The sequence below is a fragment of the Calypte anna genome, chromosome 6, assembly GCF_003957555.1.
Source record: "Calypte anna isolate BGI_N300 chromosome 6, bCalAnn1_v1.p, whole genome shotgun sequence".
NCBI lineage: Eukaryota > Metazoa > Chordata > Aves > Apodiformes > Trochilidae > Calypte > Calypte anna.
Window position 1 is genome coordinate 34,523,865 of NC_044252.1, and position 12,768 is coordinate 34,536,632.

Genomic DNA, 12,768 nt, shown 5'->3' on the forward strand with positions numbered 1-12,768 from the left:
TCTCCCATAAGGAACATTAATAGATGAATGCATTGTTTTTAAGGTACCTCTGTTTATTGGCTGAGCTGTAAGGAGCTCTATGGAGCGGGGCTGCCCGGTGCCACCTGCACCCCCTGTCCCTCAGGTGGGGTTTTAACTTTTGGGCTGGATTTACTCTGCAGAAGAGAGGGAAAGGGTCAAGGTTCTGCAGAGCTGAGCAGCACTGTGGTGGCTGCAGAACAAAGTCCTCACAGGTGCTGCTGTGCAGTTATTCTGCATTCAGCATTGGAGCTCTTCCTCCCCAAAGAGGCACTGATGAGCTCCCCTCCTGCAAGGTGCAAACTCAGACAGCAAGCAAGGCACAGGCACCTCACAGGGGTTATTTCTACTTATTCCATAGGTCATACCCAGGCACAGGTATTGCATTCCTCCCCTTGGTGTTCTCTCCCCACACGGATTACCAAACACTTCTCTTTTGGCTCCAAAAGCAAATAATCTGCACAAGGGCCTGGCATGTTCAGCCTCTAAATCCTTATGAAGCTGGGCTAATTTTCCTGCCTCAATGTGGTGAGTGTTAACAAACTATTCTATCTAAACAGTGCTGTGAAATGCAAATTATGGCTTCCGTAGTAGTTTTGCTTATTACAAACTAATTAAAATGCATAACCCAAAAACTCTCTCCTCTCATTACGGAGCTCTGTGCTGTATCACTCCATACTCTAAAGCAGCTGCGTGTTGGCTCTTTGATATTGGAAACCCTATTGTCATTAACCTCATTATGACAATACTTCTTTACGAGGTTTGAAATGCCTGCCTTTCAAGGAGGATGCTGTAAGGATGATAATATTTTTTTTTTCTGTTTTGCATAATACAAACTAGAGGGGGAAACGGGCAGCAGGAGATGAGGAGACGTGGATTATTTATTAGCATCCCCAGGAACAACTGTGGTTCTGTAAGATTAGACACCAGGAAATGCTTGTGCCTTTGACAGTGGTCTCTGGGTGGGTGGAACAAGTGGCTCACTGTGTTGTTTTTACCCTTAAACTCTTCTATGCTTTTAAAAATTAACCTGGTACTTGTGTGAGACCAGAGGTGTTGCAGTGATGAGCTGGGATGTTTGAAGGTTCCAGCCCCATGTGGTTTCCTCTCCCCCTCATGCTTGTCACACTCTCCCTCCTGCAGAAACATCCCCTGAGTTTGAATTCCTCTGACCACAAAAGCTTTTTGGGTTTTACTGGTTTTGTACTTTTTTTTCAGTGGCTTTTGGGTCTGGAATCTCTGGGGTGAATAACAGAGAGGATGCCAGTGGTCTGGAGGAGAAGGGGATTTCTGGATGAGAGAAGAGCACACTTGATCAGCAAATGTAATAATGTGACACTTCTGTGAATGAACCCCTGCCTGGCCAGCTGGAACTTTGAAAATTTTACTAGAAGCTGTGGGGACAATCAATCATAAGAGTCAAGTTGTGTGCAGTTCTCAGAAGTAGCATGTGGTTACTTAATTTTTACCAGGGGAAAGAGGGTTGGGGCTGCTTTAGGGAAGGAGTTTGGTTTATGTAGCAGGAGTATTGCTCCCGCCCAGGACAGGGAAAAGTTGGTACCTTTAGTTCTTGTTAGTAACCTCAGCTCAGGTTAAAGAGAATAAATTAATCCTTTCCACATCATTGGCTGGATGCATCACCCAGAAAAGTCTGGAGCAAATGCACGGGAATTTCTCAGAGGAGCTGCTCTGCATCAGGGATTTTTGTAAACGTGACAAACATTGGCATTAGTTCTATTCAAAACAGACTCCTAGTGACAGCCTTGCCAAGTAACCATCTTCCTTCTTTTGCTGGAATAGGCATCCCATATTTCACTGAGTGGAACAGAAGTGCCTCAGGAGCCCAAGGTGGAGATGCTGCTCAGGAGGCAGATGGGTCCCTCACTTGTTTCTCCATCAGGGTGTTGCAGGGTGGAGAGCCCTTTCCTGCCTGTTAAGACTTGGTCCTGGTGGGCAGGACAAGGATCTCCCTGTCTTCCCTGATCTCTGAGAAAAACTGTTTTTGTGAATTCTGCAGTATCCGCTGGTGTCTGACACATCTGGCCCTTGTGGGGCTGTGGGTTATTGATTTGTTTCACAGCTGAACTGCTGGCAGAGGATCCCAAATTAGTTTGGGTTAGGAGGCACCTTAAAGTTCATCCAGTCCCAACCCCTTGGCCATGGGCAGGGACACCTCCCACCAGGTTGCTCCAAGCCCCATCTCACCTGGTCTTGAGGACTTCCAGGGATGGGGTCACAAGATCCCAAGATATCCAGGTTACCAGAAGCCTCCCTCTCTTAATGACTATCACAAAACTCACTTATTTGCATCCGTGCTGCTGCTTGTATCCAAGTCCTGGCTTCTGCAAAGGGGGCTGGCAGGGATGGGAGGGATGGCTTCTGCCTGGGGTAGCACCAAGAGCCTTTTTTCATTTCCTACATGAAGGTTAAATTCTGACATTTCAAGTCTGTCTTTTTTCTTCTTTTCTTTTTAGAAAAATCTGCTTAAATTTTGAACTAGGTTCTTGAACAACTCCCAAGCCTGTCCCCAGTGAATTCCCCCACCATTAAGGCTGCTCTTTACTGATGTTTCCCTTTCGTTTGGGTGGATTGAAATGGCAGTCTGGCTCTTACATGATGGGTAAAAGCAGCAGTAAACTGAAACTGAAACAGAAGTACAATCCACAGGGGAAGCACTACTACAGGTTTAATGTATTCCCATCAGAAATCACAAAAGTCTTTCAGGGTCTTATGTGTTTATCGTTAAACTTCTGCAGCGCTGGGATGACTGAGGGCACCTGTGTAGTCTGCGTTTTGCTGGTGCATGTAGACTGCTTACAAGCAGGTGCAGAAACAGCAAGAACAACTCTGCTTCTACAAGCTCTGAGCTGGAAGTGTTGGTGTTGCCAGGGAGTGACTCTGGCACATTCTTAACTATTTTCTGAGGCTCTGGTATCGATTTCTGGTGGCAGAGTGTGATACCGGGCAGGCAGGGGCTGTGCTTCTGAGGATGCAAGGTGGCTAAAGCAGCCTGTGCTGCTGTACAAGGGGTTCTTTCCTCACGCACGCTTCATTACACAAAACAATTATTTATTTCAATTTGTGTATGGCTCAGAATCCCCTTTCCAATGAATGACCTGCTCGGGTGCAAGCCCTGGCTCCAGCTCACTCCCTGCACCTCCCGTGTTGGTGCAGCTGGGGCACACGTTCTCTGCGAAAGCTCTGCCTTGCCTTTGAACTGCAATTAGAAATGGGAATGTTTGTGTAGCCACCAGGAGAAGGAGTTTTCAAATTGCTGAGGAGTTTTCCCTTATTTGATCTTTTTTTCCCCCCCCCCCCTCTTTCCTTTAGCCCTCAAGTCCTCACAAAGCAGCCAAGTGCTTAACTTTGAACTCGAAAGCAGGAGAGGAGCCAGGGCTGCCTGGAAGGGATGAGTTGGAAGTTTAGGCTCAGTGTTAACAGAGGATTAAAAAATGTCAAAATGAGGAAACGGGGGCAGTCTGATGATCAGGTGAGCTGGGGGAGGCAGGGCTGGCTCCTCCAGCAGACACCAGAGAGGAGTTGGGGTGCTGGGTTTCAAGTCTCGTGCCCTCATCCCGGTGCCTCCACTCCGGTTTATTTGTTGTCTTGCACTGAAAACTTGTCACAGTCTGCAATGGAAATCCTCCCGTAATTGCTCGTATTATATGGATCATTGCCCCTCCACAGTGGAGCTGCTGAAGCAACTGTCCATTTATCTGGAAAATTACCACATGCCAAGATGACATTAGGCTGCTTTACTTTGTCTCCTCCAGCAAGTGCCCGGGTATTACCAGCTGCTGGGCCACAAATCTCTGCACTTGGTTATCCAGCTGCACCTTGAGGGATTAAATGCAGAAGGGAGAGGAGATGAGAGAATGCCTGATGGCCACTGGGGTGTCTTGGGCTGGTGTCCCATCCCCAGAGAGCCAGGAGCCAGTGCTGGGGGCTCCTCTGCCAGCACCCCAGTGCTGCTGCCCCAACATCCACCTGAGATGGGAGGGATCCACCCCCTGGGCTCTGTAGTTGCATCTTGGACAAGAAGCATGGGAAGACAGGGAATAATGCAGATTTTGGTGCAGAATCCAGATTCTTGGTGCTGCCTGCAAAGGGAAGCCTGGAGTGTAAGGTAAAAAAACAGCTGGAGGGGCACTTTGCACCCTCACTTTTAATTTCTATGTTAAGTGTGGGCAGCACGGCTGTCAGCTTCTGCTGTGGAGTTATCCTCAGTACATGAAAACTTTATTCTGAACCAAAGATGGCTACAGTGTTACTGCTGAGTGGCTTTTGGGCTGTTATTAATGAGTTTGGGGTAGACATGGCTAAAACCCATTCATGGCTTGTTCAGAGAAATGTATTTATTGGAATTTACTTATTTAAAGAACTTTGAGTAAAGAGGGGGAATGAAAAACTTTTCAGTGACAATTTCATAAAGCCACTGTAAATAAAACACACTCTGTAGTAACTGGAAATCTGTTCTTTCCTTTCCAAGCCTAGCTGCAGCTCAGCTGTGACTTTAAGGTACTGTTAACCAGGCAAAAAGAGGGATGAAATCAGCTGTTCCCTGGCTGCAGGTACAGGGGGTTGTGAGTCTGGGTCAGGGTTTAAAACAGCCCAGGTTGGCAACCAGCTCCTGGCAGTGCCTCCTTCTGCCTTCTCTGCTGCTGTGCCTCACACCGAGTACTCAAAAGAAAAAACTTTCCTGGTACCAGGGAATTTCCTAAAACTGGAGGTTTATTACACCTCCCCCAGCACTGCCAATGACTTCAGCCTCAGCCCACTCTGTGTGAACAATCTCTTTAGAAAGCATTTCCAACTTATCCTGAGACCCTTGTGCAGTCCTGGATCCATCCCCAGAGAATTCCTCTGCCTCATTCCCTAATTTGCTGGGCTCTCCCAGAAGCACAACACCCCACAGTAAATCCCCTGAATCTCCTGGGCTGTTTTTCTCCTATAAATATTTGTGTCTTTCCCCCATCACCTGCTGGTGGGGAGGGACCTGGAGGAATATGGAGGGGGGAGGATCAGAGACCTAACCCTAACCCTCACTTCGCTTCTTCGTTCTTGAGACTGTTTTCATTCTTCTTCCTCCCCAACTCAAATTTTACCTAAAATTTTAGGTGGAAGATAACCTGCTGACCTGTGAGCTCCCAGGCAGAACAGCAGCAACTCCTCTGAATGTGTACATGTGTATTTTCTTTTTTTAATCCCTTATTTTAAGCTTTGTTCCCAGCTCCCAGCTGAAGTCCAGCTGTGGGGAAAAAAAAAAAATCCATCTCATTTTTAAAAGCTGAAGGGGACATTTTCAACAACCTCCTTCAGAACTTGTACAGAAACTTTGGAGACTTGTAACTAAATGTTGTAATTAGCTGTAATTGCATCCACCCCCTAAGCAAATGCCTCTAGACACATCTCTGCTATTCCTCTCATTTCCCACAGTTTCTTACCCCAGGGATGTGCCAGGATGAGGAATGGAGCAGCCCCTGGGCAGGGCTGGTACCTGCAGACCCCTTTGCAGCCCCCAGCTGGGTACATTGTGCTTTACTGAGACTAAAGCTGCTGCACAGCATCAGTTTCTTAATTCTGATGGGGTTTAGTACTCTTCTGTGTCTTGTCCAGCACAGACTTGGAGCCCCCCACCTTTCTTTGGCTTGATGGTTTAGGGCTGTGAGGCCCAGACTGGAGAGCTGGGAAAACCTGGAGGACTTTTAAATATCCCTATGTTTGAGAACCTATGGAAAACCACACTTTATATATAACATGCAATCTCTAAATATTTGCATTTTACTCTGTAGCTGTACAGAAAATGGTGAGAGGAGGATCAAGCTGCAGAGAGTCTTTGTTTTGTTAGCAAGAGGAGTTTTTAACAGGCTTCATTTTCACTACATAAGCCTCCCTGTGATCTTTCTTATGCATCTGTTTCCCCTTGATCTGGCTGTGTGAGTGACAGCTGCTTTACACTGGCATTATCTGTCAAAACATTATTTAACTGGAATACCTTCTAGAACAAGTTTTTGTTATTATTAGAAATAAAAATGCAGCGATAATTGAATCCCTTTATATTCCCTGTGTAAGGCAAGGAGTAAGACATATTCACACCTAAGGGGAAAACACATCTGGATTTCCTCTTTGCCCCAAGACCGTGTGCTCTCCCTCACACTGTAACAGCTTTGATTCACTATACCTTAGAGGGAGATGAAATTTGCAGTGTATGCATATCATCTAAGGAAAACAATAGCATGCATACATGTTGGTTTGTTGTTTGGTTTTTTTTTGCTATAGGAATGGCATTAAATAAATATATAGCAAGCTGCAGTGTCACAACAAGTAGATGTACAATTACGAAGACAAAATACCCCAAGGAAATCAACACAAGGCTTATTAATATCCAGGCCTGCAGAAGACAACTGTCAGACAATTGGTCAACAAGGTACATGGTATCTGTTAGATACTGACTAACCCATTATGATCTTTATGAAGTGTCCTTTTGGGGGTCTAGATCTTCAAATATGAGTTGGAAGACCCTTTTCTTTTATTAGTTGCTAAGCTCTTTATACTTTTACCATATTGCGGCAGGTTAGAAGTCTGAGCTTTATTGTCTTATGTTATTGAAAATCCAGATTCCCGCAGCCTTCTCCCTCAGGTCAAGATTTGTCTGAGAATACATTCTCATTTCTCCATGTACAAAGGCTGTCTGGAGAGAGGCAGAAAAAGATTATGACTGTAATATACTTAAATCCAATTTATTTGCCTGACTAGAAACTTCCACACTTCACAATTGCTTCCTACAGAAGATTTTGTATTTAATTCTTTCGTTGCAGTAGGAAGCAGCAGTGATCTCAGTCCTCCAACAGGTACATGCTCAGCACACACCTGAGCCAGAGATGAGGGACATGGCAAGTGGGCACGCTGATTTTGCATGTCCACCACTTATTTCTGCTTGAGATTAATGAACGTGAGAGGGATCTTTTCAATTCCCTTTGGGGAGGGGTGGGTCAGTGCAGGGGTGTGTGGGCTGCACCTGCAGGAACTGATGTAGACATCACCCTGCACAGAGACCTGTGCTGATGGTTCTCTTCATGATTCTCTTGGCTGGAGACAACTCGTTAGGCTGCTGTGGTCACTGACCACACAGCCATCCTGGCACTGCCTCTGTTCTCAAAAATCCACCTGAAAAGGCTTGAAAACGATGTGAGGGTCTCGTGTTTGGGTTCCCTGCACCCTTTCCCTCAGCACCGGTGGCACCAGAGGCTTCCTGGCTTGCAGCACAGCAGAAGGGAAGCACGGACAGTCAGGGATGCCCTGGGCAAGCCAGGGCCTCAGCAACCCTCATTAAGGGAGGGTAAAAAAAAGGATGAAAAGGCTCGTTGTGAACTGCAGTGATTGCCTTGGAGCTGAGGTGAGGGGGCTGCAGCAGGGAGCCTCAGTTGGCCCCAGTGCTGGCCAGGATGCTGGCAGAAGGTGCCAAGCTGCCCAGGATACTTGTAGGAGGTGGCTGAACTCTCACAAAGAGATGAGTAAAGGTGGAATGGAAACAGCTTCAGCATTAAACCCTGGCATGGGTTTCTGCTGGTCTGGGGTTTTTGTGGGTGTTCTGCAGTGGTGGGGCAGCTCATCCCTGGGGCAAGGAGATGCTGAGGGCAAGGCTGGCCAGGAGAATTGCTTCAGTTACCCCAGCCACCTTTTGGAGGGTGTACAGCAATGTCACACAACATAATTCAGGGTGAATTCAGTTTGCTTTGGGGTTGACATTGCCAGGCCCTCAGCTGGGGCAATGAGGCTGGTGGCCACCACCCCTCTGTAATTTATTTTTTGACCCAAAGCACTGCCCTGTGCTAGGTAAGGATGTTTGAGATGCTGTGTGGTGAGTGTGACTGCCCAGTCTCTGTGTCCTGGATGCCTGAGCCCCAAACCTCCCAAGCTTTCAGGCACAAACTCTTGCATCTTTGTGGCTTCCTCTCCTTGAAAACCCAGAGGTGAGCACTGCTTTCTTGGGCTGTGCAGGGCACCAGCTCTAACAGGTGGCAGTGCCTTCAATCCTCAGCCTGGGTATCTGTAGTTTGAAGTGGGGCTGACCTGTCTGAGGTGCATATAATGTACATTTTCTACATTTATTTCCTATCAGCTCCAGAGGAGGAGTGCAGGGTGAGGATAACTGTGGTAGCTGAGCTGCAAGGTGTGCATTGCTGGCTGGGGGAGCAGCCAGGTCCCTGTGGGCAGCGCTGGGCACCGGCAGGAACGGGGCTCAGAGGGACCTGAACCCCTGAGCCATGTCTGGAGCCGGGAGAGGACAGCTCGGGGGGGAACTCACGGCTTCCCGGAGGAGCCTCTGCTCTGGGTTTGGGCTGCAGAGTCCGTGCTGGGGAGGAGAATTAAAACAGAGTGGAGAAAATAGAGCTGTAGTGCTGAGGAGAGCCCAGGGAGCAGGAGCGATGCTCCACAGCGATGCTTGAGCTCCTTCCTGTGGTGGCAGTGATGAGTTACTCCTGGTGTCTGTTCCTGGGGAGGAGAGCAGCCTGAGCCAACACCTGCACTCCCTCTGCTCCAGCCAGACCGGGGCAAGGAGAAGAAAAGGCTCAGCAGAACCTGGGAACTTGCAGGAGGTGGGGAGAAGGACCCTCTGCTCACCTGTCCTGGGGCCATGGGGACCAACAGGAGCTGAGCTGAGCTGCATGGCTGTGTGCCAGCCAGCTGCAGAGCAGAGAAGGGCTTGGACACCCACAGTATTATCTATCTATCTATCTATATGTATATATATATCTTATGTAATGCAGAGCCTCCTGGCCTGCCAGCTCTCCTCCCCCCATGGCAAGCAGCAGGCATTTGCAAGTCTTGCATCCAAAAGAAGAGAATTTGGCCCTTAATGCGCTTTTGATGTATTTTTTTATATGCAAATAAGGTCTAATTTCTGAATAGTTTGCAGATTAGTTTATTAGAGTGTTGTACTATTAAGTTGTATACTCCAGGGGTCAGAGCGAGGCGTTTGGAAGCCTCAGTGAACATTATTTATATTGTTAAGCACAGTCAAGAACTTCAGACATCTGGTACTCACCACCAAAGCAGACAATCAAAACAAAGACATTTTTAATCATACTCAGTAGTCTTTTTATGTGAAGTAATTACCAAAATAATCTAAAGACATGGCTCAGATTATTAATGAAAATTATAGCCTGCAAACTCCTGTAGTGTACATCTCTACCTTTCACAGAGCAGCCAGGAAACTCTGTAATGTAATGAACAGCCCTGGGGTTGTGCAACGCCAGAATTCACACTTTGAAATCTGTTGTCTCAGCTGATGAGCTCTAAGGGGAGTTTCACAGACCTGCTGCTGCTGCTCGGGCTGGGGATGGTGATGCTGAACTCTCCTCTCTCGCTGAGGCACTGATTTCCCTCTTTTTTTGCACTAAAGAAACTAAGTATGAGTTATTAATGAATTCCTTTTAACACGAGCATTTATATGCATATGGCTGGGTAAGATTCAAAACTGAGTGGAAAACTTCCAGGGCTGATTTGCCTGTATTACCATAGGCATGGGCAGGGGGGGTACTGCAGAGCCCCAGGGGTCCTGTCTGTCCCTGTGACCCCCCTGCTCTGGGCTGGGGGTGAGAATGTGCCCAGCACCCCTTCCCCACAGAGCACAGCTGTACCTGTACCCTGCTGCCCAAATGAACTGGAGTATTTCCATGGAATACCCACAGCTCCATCCAGGAATCTGCCCCCCAGCCCCGGGGGGCTGCACCCAACACCCAGAGCAAAGCCGTGGGGAAGGGGGGAGCAAAGCCCTCCCGTGGTCCTGCCCATCAGTGGGAATGAAATGTCACCTCTGGCAGTGCAGAGCTCTGCTCTGACACACAGCCTGGGTTTTCAGCTCCTCTTTCAGTTCCTCCCCTCCTGGAAGTGGTGCTGGGGCTCAGCCCTGTCATCCACTTCCTCTTACAGCTGCCACCGACTTCAAAGGAAATCCTGCTGGCAAAATAGCTACAGAATGGTGTCAGTAGTTTATTTGCTCCCAAGATTAGATAATTAATGAAGATAGAATATTAAAATCACATTTACATAAAGCTAAGGGTGATCTTAAAGCGTTCTATTATTTTGTAAATGACCCGAAGTTTGTAACGCATTTATAATCACAAATCAGGAGACAAGTCCTTTCAGATAAGGAAGTACAATTTAAAATCTCCAATTCCTTCATTATTTATTCATTGGGCTGTTGAATCATCTGCTCTCCAGAAGCTGGGAAGCCACAGAGCTGGCTTCACCTGCAGATGCTCTTCTAGGGGACAGTTCTCCTCTGGCCTTGGGTGGCTCCACATTGCACCAGGAGCTGAGCCCCATGCAGGGCCCTTTCCTTGGGGCTGAGCCCCATGCAGGGCCCTTTCCTTGGGGCTGAGCCCCATGCAGGGCCCTTTCCTTGGGGCTGAGCCCCATGCAGGGCCCTTTCCTTGGGGCAGAGCTCCATGCAGGGCCCTTTCCTTGGGGCTGAGCCCCATGCAGGGCCCTTTCCTTGGGGCAGAGCTCCATGCAGGGCCCTTTCCTTGGTGCTGAGCCCCATGCAGGGCCCTTTCCTTGGAGCTGAGCTCCATGCAGGGCCCTTTCCTTGGGGCAGAGCTCCATGCAGGGCCCTTTCCTTGGGGCAGAGCTCCATGCAGGGCCCTTTCCTTGGGGCAGAGCTCCACACGGGGCCCTTTCCTTGGATCTCCTCACTCTGGCATCCTACAGGACTTGTCCTGTTTGGCTTTCCCTCCAGGCTTAGGCACAGGGCACCCCTGAGTCACTGAGTGATGCCAAAACCAGGCGTTCATTATTTTCAACATAAACCCATGGAAAATATTGATTCCTTTGCCCTCCAGCACCATCTCTGTGGCAGCACCTGCATGGCTGCTGTCAGACCCTCATTGTTTTGCTTGGTTTGAAATCAGCATCCCAGCCATCACAGTTTTATTTAAAGCCAATTGCCTCTTCCCAGGCATGTTCATTTTCTCCCCAACAGTGAGGAGGTTTTTTCATCATGTTTGTCTTGTGGGCAGCCAGGGTTGGGAGGGATCTACCTGAACAAACCCTGGCTTTTACCCCCAAGTCATTCCAGGAGTGTAACCCCAGCATCTCTGCTCAAAGAGCAGTGATAACAATCCCAAATTCCTTGTCATGATGCCTGGCACTGAACCCAAATCACCTCGCTGCTTTTTCAACACACACAGCAACATTTTTGTCATGAAAAAGGAGAGGAAAACTTTTAGCCCCTTTTCTAAAAATAACTGTCACAGCCTCTGATCTGGAAAAGTGTCAGTCTGTAAAGAGGAGGATTTGGGGACTCTGCTTTTAACAGAACTGGAATGGCTTTGATGCAGTTGTCAGCAGAACTGCCCAAAGGATGTAACCCTGGCAAGTAGAAGTCGACCAGAAATTCTAAATACCATTTACTATTCTAAATCACCTAATCTTCAGTGAAAGAGCATCTCTTTACTCAGACACTCAAACCAGCTATTTCCCTTTTCTTACAAATCCTTATTTTAAAATGACTCTTCTAAATTCCTCTCCTTCCTGGCTTTTGCTTAGGAGTTAACATTTGCAAAGCTTTGTGGAGTCTTTCCCTTGGGAGCTGCTGAATCCTGTCCTGAAAACCCTGACACTGCCTGGGCATGTTCTGAGCAGGGGTGCTGAGCCCAGGTAACTTTATTTAAAGGCTCCTGATTGCACTGGGAAGAAAAAAAAAATACAAGTTCAAGACTTGACTCTTTGCTGGAGAACTTGAGGTGTGCTCCTGGCTCCTTTGGCTGGAGGTGTGAGGATGAGGGTGGTGGGGATGGAGGATGATGCTCAGGAGGGGGATCTGGGGGGCTGAGCTGTGCTCTGCCTTGGGGAGAAGCTGGCAGGAGTGAAATGTCAGGGAATATCCTTGTGGCACTCAATTTCTCATTTTCTCCTGGGGCCTGGGCAAGCCTGGCTTAGGACAGAGGTGAGGGATGGTGCTGACCTCTGTGTGTTAATTAAGGGCTAATTTGTAACGATGTTAACCAAGTACATGGGGGGTGCAAATCTCATGCTTGGGACCGTGCAGAATCGGGGTCTGAACTGGTTAATGTTTTGGGTGATTTGTTGGTTTTTCCAGTTCCATCTGAGAGGGCTCTGCTTTCCCACCCTGCTGCCACTCTGGATTGTCCTGGAGAGGGAAAATCCCAACACAGCTCCCATGGCTCTGCTTGGAGCTCTCTCTTCCCAAGCTCCAGTCCCTTTCCTTGTTTTTCTGGGTTGTCTCTGCTGCTTTAACCCAGCAGCTTTCCCAGGTATCACCTCCTCCTGCTTGGCCCGGGCTGGTGGCCCTGTGGCCATCCCTGGCCATCCCTTGGTGGCGACACAGCTGCTGGAGGGGAGTTGGAATTCTGTGGGTCTGTATCCCAGCCTCAGCCTCCCTAGAACTTCACAGACCCCCTCACCGTGCAATTACAGGAGGATTTTAGTCTGGTAATAGATTCAAACCTCCCCTCTAAAGCAATCTGATGATCAGAGAGGTTTTCTTTCAAGTGTTACATTGAAATTTAAACACTCCTGCTGCTTATTACAAAGCGTTCCTACACGGCAAGGCAGAACTCCCAGACTTTGTATTGTCATTGTTGGGATTTTTTCTTTATTTAAGTGTTAAATTTGAGTGTCTCACTTCTGTCTGTTTCTTCATTACTGAAATTTACGTTAAGGAAATTTTAATTACAGGCTGCACAGACTGGCATGGTCACAGGCCAGTGTTACAGGATTAAA